The 16,251-nt window shown below is 42.9% G+C and overlaps 1 protein-coding gene across 3 annotated transcripts in view; it reads right to left on the bottom strand.

The window, feature by feature from the left end:
- MLLT10 (MLLT10 histone lysine methyltransferase DOT1L cofactor) overlaps nucleotides 1-16,251 on the bottom strand; it is a 151,788-nt gene that overhangs the window by 48,256 nt on the left and 87,281 nt on the right. The gene's annotated exons all lie outside the window — the stretch shown is intronic.

Genomic DNA, 16,251 nt, shown 5'->3' on the forward strand with positions numbered 1-16,251 from the left:
TGTACCTTGGTTACCTCATCTGTAAAATGGGGGCTAAACCTTACGTGCTCCTACTTATACTGTGAGATCCATGTGGGACAGGGACTGTGGCCGCCGTCATTGTCTTGTATGTAGCCCAGTGCTCAGAACAGTGCTTGGCATATAGCAAGTGCTTAACAAGTATCATTATCTATTATCATTAATATTACTATTATCACAATCACTAATCACAGTTGCCCAGATCCTGGATATATCCTTGGCAATTACAAATACAAAACACACTCCTTAAAAATTGGTATGAAAAGCTTCTGAGTCAAATGCAGAAAGAAGTTATTGAGTATAATTTTTAAAAGCACCTCAAGTCCCTCAATATTACATTTTGAATCAGTCAATGGTATTTATTGAGAACTTACTGTGACACACACTATACTAGCCAGGGGCCTTTCTAATGCTAGGAAGCAGCAGTAGATCCAACAGTTTGCCTGACCTTCCCAGAGGATGTTGAAGGAGGGACAGGAGAGGAAGAGAGCAGGACAAGGAGACAGAGAGGGAGAGAGAAAGAGAGGCTGGAAGAGAGGAAGAGAGGGAGGGAATGAGGGAGAGAGGAAGACCAGTCTCCTGCCACTTTTGCCCAAAGCTCACCCAGGTCTTTTTTCTCCCCCCACCCTTCTACTCCTGGACCTCAGAAAACTTGACAGTAGTTTCTGAAAACCAATCAACACCCTTGCTGCTTTAACACAGTAGGGAGGGAGCTGACTGCATTGGAAATGGTGGCAGCAATGAACATAAAGCCAATTACGGTTTCTCTTTGGGGGGATGAAATTTCAGAAACTGGACTAGAGAGCAACATTTTCTCCCCTTAAGTTTGCCAATCAACAGATTCAAATGCTATAAAGACTGTTTTGGATTTGCCGTTTCATTCTGGGAAAAATCAATACACTATTACATAGAACAAATTATCATCACGAGTTCCCATATTGTCTATGTATCCAAACAAAAGAAAGGCAGCACTATGTAAAAATGGTTACTGGTCTTAGGAAACTCTATTTTGCCATATTTTCCTTCTTGATGTTTAGTTAAGTATACGCTTACGCTGTACTGAGCACTATGCCAAGCGCTAAGGGGAATAAAAAATAAACAATTCAAATATAGCTTTTGCCCCACAAGGAGCTCACAGCTAGATGGGGAAAGTTATTATCCCCTCCTTCAAAGCCTTACTTAAGGCACATTCCCTTCAAGAGGCCTTCTCTAAGTCCTCCTTTCCTCTTCTCCCACTCCCTTCTACATCACCCTGATTTGCTCTCTTTATTCATTCCCCCTCCCAGCCCATAGCACTTATTTACATACCCGTAATTTATTTATTTTTATTAATGTCTATCTCCCCCTCTAGACTGTAAGCTCATTGTGGCAGGGAATGTGACTGCTGTTTTGTTATACTGTACTCTCCCGAGGGCTTAGTACAGTGCTCTGCATACAGTAAACACTCAATATAATACGACTTACTGACCTTACCAACATGGCCACTGTTGGGGACATTACGAAGATGATGCCCTAGAGAGATCTTTTCAAAATGGCCACCATGTGACAGTCCATGCTGGCATATTTGGCTCCCAAAGAGGATGCTGCCCTTTTAAATCAGAGGGAAGCACCGTGGTCTAGTGGAAAGAGCATGGACCTGGGAGTCCGAGGACCTGGGTTCTAAGTGGATCTGCCACTTGTCTGCTGTACCTCAGTACTTCATCTGTAAAATTGGGAATAAACCCCCCAACCTTCTGACTTAGACTGTGACCCCTACAGGTGGCAGGGACTTTTCCAACCTACCATGTATCTAGAACAGTGCTTGACTCATAGTAAACACTTAGCAAGCACCCAAAAAAAATTAAAAATGGCCAAGATGAGAGAGGAGCCTGACTTGTCACTTAGTTCATTCCAGGAGGCCCTTGGTTTATAGGATGGTTTTTTAAAATCCTTGTGCCTTAGTACAGTGTCTGGCACATAGTAAGCACTTAACAAATACCATCATTATTATTTTTATGCCTGGCAAGCTCCTCAATTAAACCTACCCAAGTGGTTGGGGGTGGTGGAGGGCGAGTGGTGAGGGAAGAGGGAGAGAAGCGGAATGATTAACACAAATAGGTGTTAAACACAGTTGTCCCACCCCCATGCCTCACAGAGGAATTCTGGTGACTGGATTGGGGGAAGGTCATTAAACAGACAGTGAACAGAGGATTGGGGGTGGGAGGTAGGGGGGAGGGGAGTGGGTTTGGTGCTAAGAAGTGGTTTAAGGATTAGATGAAAGGGAAAATCAAGCATGTGCTTACATTTCATGAGGGCACTGTTCTGCTGATGGGCTCGTTGTGAATGGGGGAGGGGGAGAGGTCCCTTGCTGTCCCTCTTCCTTCTCCCCAAAACTGCCCACAGTCAGTCAGTCAAACGCATTTATTGAACGCTTACTGTGTGCACAGCACTGTACTAAGCACTCGGATACGATAGAACAATATAAGGGACAACTTCTTTTCCCACGATGAGCTTAAGAGTCACAGCCGCTGAGGTCAAATGAGGAAAGGGAGGGAGAGGAAAGGTGCCCCAAGAAATGCCACTTGGTCACATCGGGGGTCTTCTGGATCCTGCCAACGATCAGACACCCCTCCCCAGACGAAAAGGACCACCCGACCGAGACAGTCTAGTAGGTGGCATTACAACAGCATCAGCTTTCTATAGATTCTAAGTTTATTGTTGTATTGTACTCTCCCAAGCTATCGGTACAGTGCCCTCCACAAAGTAAGCGCTCAATAAACACCACTCAATGAATCAGCTCACAGCGCTGCACGTGACCTCATCTGGGAAGCAGCCTGGGACTGTCATTCCTTACCAATCAATCAATCATACTTATTGAGTGCTTACTGTGTGCACAGCACTGTAACAGACACATTCCCTGCCCATGACAAGCTTACTTAACCGTTCTGAAACTTCACAGCATTTAACTCGACAAGGCAAAAATGAGTGGCCATGGTATATATAACTGGGAGAGCTGGGGACGTAACCAGTTTTGTGTTATTATCGAAATATGTAGGTCGTGGGAGTCGCTTTGAACCCACCTATCCCCTCAAACCCATTCATTCCCATCGAAACAATGGTAACTTTAACATGGTTTTCCCTTCATGGGACGTTCTGAAAGAACCGCATCCCAAACCAACCAGTCAATCAATCAATCAAATTCACTGAGTGCTTACTATGTGCAGAGCACTGTATTAAGAGCTTGGGAGAGAACAACAATATAACAGAGTTGATAGACATGTTCCCTGCCCATAACTGGTTGACAGTGTAGAGGGGGACACACATTAATATGAATAAAGGAGTAATTTATTCATTCATTCATTCAATCGTATTATTGAGCGCTTACTGAGTGCAGAGTGCACTGTATTAGACATAAAGAGAATTCCCTATGCTTCTCCAAATGATTCTGGTTGGTTAAAATAAGGTTAACAAAGATCTGACAGCATTTATGAAACCCACCCCCCCGAAATGCTAGTTAAAAGGAAAAAATGATCTACACATATTTTGCTTGGCAATTTTATGTTTACCAAGTAAGCATTAATCTTAATCTACCTCATAATCTTTTGAAACGAAAACCATTTAGGATTATCGTTTCAATTTAATTATTTGTACAACAACATAAACAAGTCCCAAAAAGAATATTTGCAGCTAAATACCCTGCATTGACCATTTCACCACTAAACTCACTATTTAATGCTGCCTTTTAAGTCCTGATCTGGAAGAACATTTACATATAATATCTGAAATGCAGGTGCCTTTCAGTCAGATTGTGGATTTAGGCCAGATGTTTTTACCACAAAAATCAATAAGGAAAACAACATAGAATCTGCCTCTTCACAGGAGTGGTGTTTAAGCTTTATTTTCAACGAGACAACCTCTGTACATTGTTAGCAGCCACATTATTTGCCAACTTCATGATTGTTACAAGAGGTAAAAAAACAAAAAAAAAACTTCGAACAAGGACTTTCAATTTTAGCCAGGCTATTGCAGTCAAATATTTTCTGGTTAAGAGCCAACGATTTCTGTCGCCTCTACCATCTGAAATGGACCAAAAATTTTAAAATACAAGGCTGCTTTACAGCTGTTAATTTGCACAGCAGGCACATTAATTTTTTTAAATAAGACATTTGTCATAGAACTAGTCCCCTGAGGAATAGAAAACTACATTTGTTACTTATTGGTCAAATCCTACTTGCAAAACAGAGCATTAAATGTGGATGTAAACGTTTGAAAAAAGAAAAATTGTAACCACTTATAAAGCAGATTCCCTTGAAAATGGAACAGATAACTTTTAAAGGTCAAATGAAAGCAATTATATTTTCCTTAAAATGATACTGCAAATACAATTATAATAATCTTAATAGGATTTATGAGATAATCCAATGTGTCCACCGGATAATTACAATTTTTTTAGTTGTAGTAACTCAATGCTGATCCAGGTGACAGTCTGTCACAGGTAACACCACAAATCAAAAGTGAAAAACTCCAGGGTTGAAAATTCAACCAGTGGGGCCTTGTGGAAAGAATATGGGGCCTGGAAGTCAGGAGACCTGGGTTCTAATCCCCATTCCATCAGTTGCTTGCTGGATGACCTCGAGCAAATAGCATAACTTCCCTGTGTCAATTTCCTCATCTGTAAGATAGGAATTCACTACCTGTTCTCCCTCTTAGGCTGTGAGCTCCATGCAATACAGAACTGTGTCTGACCTGATTACCTTGTATCTATCCCAGTGCTTATTCCATTTCTTGGCACATTGTACATGCTTAAGTAATACCACAATTAGTATTTTCAGAGAATTTGCTGCTCAAACTGGCCTAAGCTTCCACATATATATTGACTGACAAAGATAAATTTTCAAGAGGCTTCTTAGACCCTGAGTTATGACAAAAAGAGACCCTTTCTCGACTCCAAACATAGAGCAGACTGGTCAAACCACCAGGGAACTGATATATGAAGAAGCCAAAACTTAACGAGGAAATTCCTTTCAAGAGCTAGGAACCATGTTCATGTTAAAAATCCACCAATTCTTCAATCAATCAGTAGGATTTATCAAGTGTTATACTGTGTGCAGAGCACCGCAGAGCGCTTGACAGAGTATAATTCAACAGAATTGGCGGACAAGGCCCCTGCCCTCAAAGGAGCCTACAATCAAGTTGGGGAGGCTATATATTTAAATAATTACTACTATTAATAATAATAATAATAATTGTGGTTTTTAAGTGCTTACTATGTGCCAAGCAGCATTTCTAGGCACTGGGGTAGACACAAGGTCAGACACGGTCCCTGTCCCCCATGGATGAGGTAACTGAGGCACAGAGAAGTTGAGTGACTTGCCTACGATCCCCCAGCAGACAGATGGGGGAAGCGGCACACCAAGTCCTGTGGGGCTGAGGAGCAGGGGTTCAATCTACAGCGTTCTCAGTGAAACCCATCATTTGCTAGAAAAACACCTCTCGTAACCCTCTGCCTCAGAATGCTTTCTGTCAAATGCTAGATCAGATGTGCAAAGAGGAGGCAGCAGCTGCTCCTTTGGGCAGGAGCCAGTGAGCAGGTGCCAGTTCATCCGCTGCCCCAACCTCCCACCCTCTTCAGCCTTGGGAAGGGGGGGGCCACGATTCCTGAGGGCGACGTCGCAGCAGAACGGCTCTAATGCCACCAAACTCCTGTCCTCTTCAAGCCTTCAGCTGGAAACCCCTTTTACCCAGATCTCGCCTGTCTCAATCTCGAGCCCTGAGTACTTATTACAGCGTGGTCTAGTGGAAAGAGTCCGGTCCTGAGTTCTAATCCAGACTCTGCCACTTGCCTGCTGTGACCTTGAGCAAGTGATTTCACTTCTCTGGGCCTCAGTTATTTCATCTGTAATATGGGGGTTAAGAATGTGAGCCCTACGCGGGACAGGGACTGTGTCCAATCCGATTTGCTCGTATCCCCCCTAGTGATTAGTACAGTGCCTGAGTACATAGTAAGTGCTTAACAGATACCATAATCATTATTATTATTATTACTGACACCTCTGTTACCTCATCTGATTAGACATGGAGCTCAAAGTCTAAGGTAGGAGGGAGAAGCAGAAATTTTTTGAGAGGGGGAGGGGGTATTTGTTAAGCGCTTACTGTATGCCAGACACTGTGCTAAACACTGGAGTAAATACAAGCTAGACAGGTTGGACACAGTCCATGTCCTACACAGGTCTCATAGTCTCAACCCTCATTTTACAGATAGGGTAACTGAGGCCTAGAGAAGTAAAGTGACATGCCCAAGGTCACACAGCAGGCAAGTGGCAGAGCCAGGATCAGAACCCAGATCCTTCTGGTTCCTAGGCCTGTGCTCTATCGACTAAGTCATACCACTTAATGACAGTTGAGAAAAAAGCTTTTTAGAGAATACAGCAACCCAGGCACAGAAAACAAAAAGGAGAGTCTTTGTGTTGGTGAACAATGTAGTTTTTAGTCACATACGTCAATGGGTAAATTTCCCTAATCAATAAATGATCACTGTCTTAAGTGCTGGAGAGTTCAATACAGTCGATAGATCCGCTCCCTGCTCTCAAGGAGCTTACTGTTTAAGGGGGAAAATGATGCTAAAAATCTATTATTACAGGTAGGGGAAGCAACTGGGCCAAATGTTATATGGATAAGACAGATACATCCACCTCAAGCTTTTCTTCAAGCCCCAATGGACAACATACATTCAGCTCTGCCAGCACACATGCTGACACAACATGGTTTGGCTACAACATTGGCAGGGTATTAGGGAACATTTGTCCAGTAATGCCAGTCGTTTTGGAAGCCGCACACTTTGTAACAGCAGAAATGTCTTTTAAGCATGAATGGGTTTGAGCACTACAGCCTGAGCTTCCTTTACACCCGGTTTTGGAAGACTGCAAACCATCCCTCCACCCCGTCCAGTTACTGGGTGTATGAATCACTGCAAGTTTTGGTTTGAAGCATTTGTAAAAGAAACAAAATAATTCAATTTCCAATCTCCTGCTTTCCTTTTCTTAAAAAAAAGTCCAGATTAAGATGTGGTATGTATTCACGCCCAGGCAATGAAAAATGTCTTTGAAACATGTAACTAATGACAAAGTTCTATTTTCAATAAGAAATGAAATTATCTTTCACCCAAAAAGCATTTCGCTCACTCAGGTCACCCCCAACAGCCATTATGAATTTAAAGAACTGATTGTTATCTTACAATTGGCTTACAAGGAATGCAGTATTTTAGTAAATTGATTCCAGATGCTAAGAGAGGTGAGGTGTGCACTCAGAAAAAAACAAAAAACTATGAAACATTGTTTCTTCTTCATTTACTACTTTTCTGTTGGTAACTTGAAAAGATCGCTGACTTCATTTGAAACACTGTGGAAGCAGCAAAAATACATCACCCAATACTTATAATAGAACACTTGTAAAAATTACTCTTTAATGCCTTGATTTAAGCCATGCTTCTTGCACATGTGCAATCTGTTAGTATTCAAAAAAGGTTATGCAAGACCATTTTACCTCATGAAGAGAAGAGACACAAAATGAAGCAGTGAATATTTTACAAGGATATTTACAGGACTAATGATGATTGAAGTTATTAGAATGGAACATACTTCTTTTTTTCACCTTTTTTTAATTTCAAAAAATTACTCACCACATTTCAGCCAGTAGTTTCCCCCGTCCTCCCTCCTCTGTTCATATTTCCTGCCTTGCTTCCTCAGCCTTCATTTCCTGGTGTTATCCTGGATCTCTCGACTTTCCTAAAGTGTTTTCATTCAGCGGACCAGAAAGGAGAAAGAAATCTGGAATCGCTGCTCCTGCTCATGCACCGGGCCACAATTAACATGGCTCTAGCCAAGGTCTGGTACCCCAGGCTGTAGCTAAAATAGTCTTGGGGGGTGGTAAATTATTAGGAGACTAGTCCCGCTATCGCACAGAATATGTGCTCAACACATAAAGAAATTTTGTCTTAAAATACAGTGGGATAAAAGCAGGATTTCTGTCCCCCTCCCCCTGCAAAAAACCCCAAATGCTCAGAAGGGTAAAGTCTAAATATGTGGCATTTATTTGCTCTTTCTGAGTCCTGCCACAAACTTACCCGCCTCCCGCCCCCCCCCCCCCCATAGCAGACATTACAACCACCATAAACAGACATCTAAAGAGCCATTTGCATTCTAAACCCCTCTTTTCACACCCTCCTATCTTTCTTAAAAGGTTAGGCTAAAACTCTTCAAATTTAAGAGGCCATGTAAGAAGAGGCTTCTTCCAAAATGTCCACTGGTTAAAAATTAAAAATACCAAACAAAAGAGAAATGTGGTAGAAAGTTGAGAGTTTGAGGTGAGTTTGGAGTTAAAATAAAACTGCCTTTTCCCCTAGCTTCCTGGTCTTAGTGTGAGCAGAAGCAAAATATTTGAGACAGTAATATCAGGGCTGCTGTTGAAACCACACGGGAAGCAGATGCAGCCAGACACTAGACTTGAGGGAGCAGACGGGATCACACAGACACAGAGGCATACAAAACCTACACTACTAAATACTGTGACATCTTATTATGCAGCTAAATTTTTTATGGCATTCATTAAGCACTCACTGTGTGTCAGGTACTGTACTAAGCGCTGGGGTACAAGCAAGATAATCAGGTTGGACAAAGTCCAAGTCCCAAACGGGGCTCCCAGAGAGGTTACTGGGGCCTAGATAGGTGAAGTGATTTGCCCGAGGTCACACAGCAAACAAGTGGTGGAACTCAACCCAAATCCTTCTGACTCCCAGAATGTCCTTTCCAGTAGGCCAGGTTTTGCTGGAATAACCTGGTTCAAATTCCAGGGAAACAAAAGGAAAAATATAGATTTTTTTTTTTGCTAAAGAGGATTTCCCAAATCTGTTCTCTTACAGCATCTGATTTTATACCAGGTGGTCTTCTCAAATTGACAAACTGACCACTTCAGTGGATAGAAGTGAGGGGCTTTGCTGATTAAGAATGTAATGGTGGCTGTAATCCCACTGGCAGGAAAACTAAAATTCAGCAAATTAGTTAACTAACTAATAAACCCATGCCATTCCACTTAAAGATTAAACCAGAAAGTTCAATACAACTACATACTTCTATTTCAGAACTTCAAAAATAAGGTTTATGATTTTATTTCAAAACCAAAAACTTACACTGTTCCTGTTCAGCATAATAACATGGGTACGCTTGCGTAAACAGGATCAAAGTTGGATATGATATATTATTGCCTAGAGGGAAATTCATGGAACTGGTGCTATTCCCCAGAGTAGAGTTAAGTGGCTGGTTCTGAAATACAAACCAAAAGCATAAATAACTGGGGCAGGGGGGATATTAGGATAGTATATCCCAAATCAGATGTGGCTTTAAATCATTAAAAAAAAAACCTGGATACTAATGATCATTGAATTTTTTTTTCAATTTACAAGTTGTTTTTTAATGATGTGTTAACCACTATGTGCCAGGCACTGTACTATATACTGGGGTAGATGCAAGCTGATCGGTTTGGACACAGACCCTATCCCAATCAGTGATATTTACTGAGCGCTTAATGTGGGCAGGCCACTCTACTAAGCGCTTTGGAGAGTACAACACAACAGACACATAACCTGCCCACAACGACCTTACAGTCTGCACAGCAGACTTTGATTCATTCAATTGTATTTATTGAGTGCTGTGTGCAGACCACTTATTACAATAGTATACTATAACAGTAAAAAACACATTCCCTGCCCACAATGAGTATACAGTCTACACAGGAGATAAGTAGAAGAGCTGGGATTGGAACCCCAATTTTGCACTGTCTGCTCTCCTTCTCCTCCTCCTTCACAATGAGCAACTTTCTAGACAGGAGCAGCAACATTCCAGTTTTGTCTGTTATACTGTTGTATTGTGCTCTCCCAAGCACTTAGAGCAGTGCTCTCTGCACAAAGTAAGCACCCAATAAATAACATTGACTGACTAACCGTGAAGCTTGGGGTCAATACGAACAAAGCCTCCCACCAACTCTTCCAACATCCCCAAATTTGCACCTAGGGGTGTGAAGCTTCATAACACTTCCCTTCTCAACTGCATGTAGTGGACAGAGCACAGGCCTGGGTTCTAATCCCAGCTCTGCCACTTGTCTGCTGGGTAAACTTGGGTAATCACTTCACTTCTCTGTGCCTCGGTTACCTCATCTGTAAAATGGAGACTTGAGACAGTGAGCCCCATGTGGAACAGGGGCTGTGTCCAGCCCAATTTGCTTGTCTACACACTGGCACATAGTTCAGTGCCTGGCAAATAGTAAGTGCTTAACAAATAAATCATTATTATTATTATTATTATTATTCTCAACTGCCAAGCTATTACTGCCCATAAGATAGAGGAGGGGAGCAGAGTCACCCACCAGCCATCAGTGGTATTTTTCAAACACTTACTATGTGCTGACCACTGCAGCAATGACTCCAGAGGCCAAAACGCAGCAGTGGAAGAGTCACAGAACCCTAGGATGACCGGCCACCACCAAGTGGCTACCAACTCTCGCCCACATGGGCAGCACGCAGCCTACCTGCTTCTTGCTCATCCTCAACTCTTCTGCTTCCCCCCATGCCTTGATCTCACCTATCATGCTGCCGACTCACTCACATCCTGCCTTTGGACTGGAATGCCCTCCCTCCTCAAATCCGACAATTAGTCTTCCCCCATTCAAGGCCAATCTCCTCCAGGAGGCCTTCCCAGACTAGGCCCCCACTTTCCTCTTCTCCCACTCCCTTCTGCATCACCCTGACTTGTCCCTTTTCTTCTCTCTCTCCTCCCCACCCAGCCCCACAGCACTTATGCTCATATCTGTAATTTACTTGTTTATATTAATGTCTGTCTCCCCCTCCACCCCCAGTAGACTGTAAGCTCATTGTGGGCAGGGAATATATCTGTTTATTGTTGTACTGTACTCTCCCAAGTGCTGCTCTGCACACAGTAAGCACTCAATAAATACAACTGAATGAATGAATTAATGAATGAGTGGAAGGTAATCAGGTTGGACCAATCCCTGTTCCACACTGGGCTCACAATGTAAGGGGGTAGTGTATGTGTTTTGGGGGGGGGGGGGGGGGGCACAAGCAGGGATGGTCAAATTTTAAGTTCACAGATGAGAAAACTGAGGCATAAAGGAGTTAAGTACTTCCCAAGGTCACAAAGCAGACAAGGGGCAGATATGAGATTAGAACCCAGGCCCTCTGACACTCAAGCCAATGCTCTATCCACTAGGCCTCACTGCTTACCCTATACTTTATTACCTTTATTCCTGGCACAGCAAATCTCTCCCGTTCTGCCCTACTGCTATTCTAGGTTTTCAGTAACCCACCATATCCCACTATGTCACATATTCTTCTCTATTCCATCTTCAGCAAATTCAAATGCTCCACAAATGCTTCACTGGAATTTAGCAAGTGCTAACTGTGCGCACAGCACTGCATTAAGAGCTTGGGAGAGTACAATTCAACGGAGTTGGTAGACACAATTTCCCTGCTCACAACAAGCTTACAGTCTAGAGGGGGAGACAGATATTACTATAAATAGAGAAATGACAGATATGTACACAAGTGCTGTGTGGCTGAGGGTGGGGTGAAAACCAAGAATGCAAAAGGCACAGAGTCAAGTGACCAGACAGTGAAGAAAGAAGGAGTTGGGGAAAAAGGCCTTAATTGGGGAAATGTCAGCCTTTTCATCTTTCACTGCACAATGCTAATACACCTAAATTCTCCTATAATGCAGGGGTGGGTTATGTTTGGTTTTTTTTTGCACAAGCCCGTGCTAGAGAAAACCCATGGGTATCATATATAGCTATCAGTTCGACAACACCACGTCACTCTGTAACCAAACAGGCTCTCACTGTGGAAGGCATGTTCCCTAAATCTCTAACAGCAACTGGGTCAAAATGCAAGATGAAAGCCTCCAGAAGTATCGAGCCCCACGAATGCATAAGTGCTGCGTTAAAAGATGAGTGTAAAAGGTGTGAATGTGATTTAAGACTTGAATTTGAGCCCTCATGCAAACAGGCCCTCTTCCACGGGGGCTGGAGAGGGGTCAGTAGAGTCAGGATAAACAGATCCAAAAGAGGAGTCGGCGCTTTCTTGCTGCCTCTCGCCTCTGCTAAAACTGACACAGCCCTACTCTTCCACAGTGGTTCATGCTAAAGGCTGCAGAAAGGTCTAGGCATTTTAACCTGTCACCCGAACGGCGTTGGCTGAGTTTACCATTCAAACAAAATGAGCCGGCAGAGGCTCTCTTCCTTTGCTTCCAAGGGCCAACTAGAGCTTCCGAGTCTGCTTGTTTGTATGATGTCTTAATCTCAATACCGCTCTGCCAATCACCGCGGTGTTTGCTAATTCCACACGGGATTACCCGCTAGTCAACCTTGATTTTTTTCTCTGTCACTGACGAGAAAAATGAATGCATCTGATGAGCCCGACTGGTGGGCCTGGCATATGTTGCCAGAGAGCCAGCAGGAAGTGCCTGCCCCTTGAAGAACCTCAATCCTTGAGGCTGAGAACCTCTTCTTCCCTCTCCCCTTCCTTTTTGCACAAGTCTGGGAAGGGGGGCAAGAAGTGGGGTCGCCAACTCGAGTCTGCGCCATCCTTCTCTTCCTAACGCAGCAACCTGGGAGAGAGTGCCCATCACTAACACTAAGGAATAACAGCCGCAGCCTCCAAGGACCAGCTTTTCCTTTCGCATTCAGGAGCAAATGGGAAGAGAGGCTTGGAGGCAGAAGCGGGACGGTATTTAATCAATGCTAATTACGTTTGGAGCACTGTACTATGCACTTGGGAGAGTACAATACAACATAGCTGGCAGACATGATCCCTACCCATGATCTAGAGGATACCACCTTGGTGATAATAATGTCACTCTGAAGTAACAGCCCTTGGAATTTAAAAAAAAAAAAATCTGGCACACTAATAAAAATAATAATACTAATAATGTTGGCATTTGTTAAGCGCTTACTATGTGCTGAGCACTGTTCTAGGTGCTGGGATAGATACCGGGTAATCAGGTTGTCCCACATGAGGCTCACAAGTCTTAATCCCCATTTTACAGATGAAGTAACTGAGGCACCGAGAAGTGAGGTGACTTGCCCAAAGTCACATAGCTGAGAGGCAGTGGAGCCGGGATTAGAAACCCATGACCTCTGACTCCTAAACCCACGCTCTTTCCACTGAGCCACGCTGCTTCTCTAGAGAAAAGACACCATTAATAGATAGAGGTGTCTAGTGGAGGGAGGGGAACTCAGCAGAGGTGTGTCTTTCTAATCCCGCTTGTCTGCTGTGTGACCTTGAGCAAGTCACTTAACTTCTCTATGGCTCAGTTACCTCATCTGTAAAATGGGGATTGAATCTGTGAGTCCCATGTGCAACAAGGTCTATGTCCAACCTGATTACCTTGTATCCACCCCAGTGCTTAGTACAGTGCCTGTCACACAGTAAGCGCTTAACAAATAGCCTAATTATTATTACTGCCACTAGGTGCTGATTGGCTAGAAAATCCAAAGACTTTTAGATCCAGAAGAATCTTCACTGTAGGGCCGATCCGGTAGGTAGGTTGCTTATTTGGTCCTCGTAAAATTATGGCGAGGTTGGGTAGGGCAGGAACTCCTTTTTCCCTTGTTTCTTACCTGCCCATTGTCAAACAAATCAAATCCCGTCCCAAACAAAAACACTATCCAAAGTGCTGCAACACTGGTCCAATCCTCTCCCACACTGACAACTGCATCAGTGTCCTCACTGAACTCCCTGCCTCCTTTTACTCTCCACTCCAGACACATTTGGCTTTGCTGCTTGACTCCTTACCATTGGCTTAAAGGTACTCGGTCAACTCCCCACCTCCTACCTTATCTCACTGACCTATTACAACCCAGCTCGCACAAACTGGCTTCTCAAAGGCCAACCTATTCTCTTCTCTTCTATCTCACCACTAATCCCGGGCCATTTCATCCCTCTGGCCTGGAACACGCTCCCCATCCATAACCGACAGTCTACCGCTCTCCCCAAAAGAGTCATCCTAAAAAACCACATCTCCTCCATGAGGCCTTCCCCCACAAAGCCCATATTTCCCACTAAAACTCAGAAGACTCCAGCTAATCCACTCTAATCCCATTCTAATCCCTCTTCACCACTGGGGTAGATATAAAATAGGAGGGTTGAACTCAGTCCCTGCCCCATAAAAGGCTCACAGCCTTAATCCCCATTTTCTAGATTAGGTACCCAAAGCACAGGGAAGTGAAGTGACCTCCCAGTGATCACACAGTAGACAAGTGGTGGAGCCAGGATTAGAACCTAGGTCCTCCAACTCCAAAGACCATGCTCTTTCCACTCGGACATGCTGCTTCTCTGACGGCTTGTGAGATGGAGGACAGCAGGGTTGTCTACAGTGGTGGCAGAGACAGGGGATGATGGAATTTGGATGGGAAGATGTGTTGTGTTTTGGATGTGTTGAGTTTGAGGGGTCAGCGGGACATCCAAGTAGAGATGTTCTGAAGGCAGGAGGAGAGAGATCAGGACTGGAGAGGTAGATTTGGGAATAATCCACGTAGAGATGGTAGTTAGAGCCATGAGAACAAATGAGTTCTCCAAGGGAATGGTTGTAGATCCAGAATAGAAGGGGGCCCAGATCTGAGCCTTGAGAGACTCTCAAAGTCAGGGGGTGGGAGACAGAGAAGGAGCCCCCTAAGAGAGCCAAAGAGGAGAACCAAGACAGTGTCAGTAAAGCCAAGGTTGGATAATGTTTCCAGGACAAACTGAACATATCTTTAAATTACATATTATCAATTATTTATTCATATTGTCTGTCTCCCCCTCTAAACTGTAATTTCATTTTAGCAGGGAATGTGTCCAGTAATTCTGGTGCACCGTATTCTCCCAAGCGCTTAATACAGTGCTCAATAAATACCACTGATTGTTGACTGAGAAGGGAGTGGTCCAGTGATAACGGCAGCTGAGAGGTCGAGGAGGATTAGGATGGAGTAAAGGCCCTTGAATGAAATCTGTATTATATACACACAGCGTAGAATCATAAACTAATCAGACTGCCTTAAGATACACTAATGATGAATTGTTACTAATTCACAAACATCCACACCTAGTCCACAGAGTATTATTTTAAGTAAACTTGTCTTCCAGGACTAATTCAGTGGAGTTACTGAAGGGTAAACTTTTCAACACCTAGGTTGGTGCTCTGCTCTCCATAAACAAAATCGAGTGATTACACTCAAATGGCACAAGGAGTTAGAGGAGAATTATACCGAGAACCAAAAGGAACAAGGATTTCACTTGGAAATCTCAGAAATAAAGAAAAATCAAGGATTACAATTTGAAGAGGGGTTTTTTGTCAGTTTGTGTTTTTACAAAGACGTTGGGTGTTTTACTAGAATGATAGTGATACTCATCTGAATGAGAACTCTTTAAATTATAAAAGCCTCATTCCCTATTAATAAAACAAAAGTTCAAATTTGTGCAAGAACAATTAAAACATGAATTCCAATTTCATGCACTTAGAGGCCCTGGAAATATTCCTTTTCAAACTTTTCTCATTAAACTGAAGCAATGACTATCACAAAAACAACTATCTGAAATTTCAGCTAGTTCTGCTATTCAATTTGCAAAAAAAGCTTTGGAATGCAATGAATAGCTGAGAAAACTTAATCCGAACCTATTAAAAGCTTCCTCCCATTAGCCACAAAGGAAAAGATGAATCTGAAATGAAACCAGGCATGGGAAATTTGGGTCTAAAACTTTTCAGTTTTTCCAAAACGAGGAGAAATTAAGAGCACAAATAATTAAGGATAACCTAATCCATAAAGGACCAAATTCTAAACAATTAACCTTCATTAGTATCCCAAGAAACTAAGCCTAAGCCCCTAAGAAAGAATGTGCTAGCATTTACCGAATGAGACTGTAAACTCAACTGATCACAAAACACAATTACTTCATTAACCACTGGATGAAGATGTCCAAATAATTCCAAAATAACTTGAGTAAAAAACGCCTAGCCTAAAATTTGCAGAAACCTCAGGGACATATAGAATCCTAACACCTAAGACCTAAAACCCATTTCCTACACATAAATCTGTAAAAACCACTTTTATTTTATTTTACTCAAGGTTCATTCAGGGAACCAGTAACACTTTGGGAATCATTAGAATCTCAAAAAGATGAAAATCTTAAAACAGGTTAGTTACATGTTCCCATCG

Source organism: Ornithorhynchus anatinus, chromosome 13, assembly GCF_004115215.2.
Source record: "Ornithorhynchus anatinus isolate Pmale09 chromosome 13, mOrnAna1.pri.v4, whole genome shotgun sequence".
Classification (NCBI taxonomy): Eukaryota; Metazoa; Chordata; class Mammalia; order Monotremata; family Ornithorhynchidae; genus Ornithorhynchus; species Ornithorhynchus anatinus.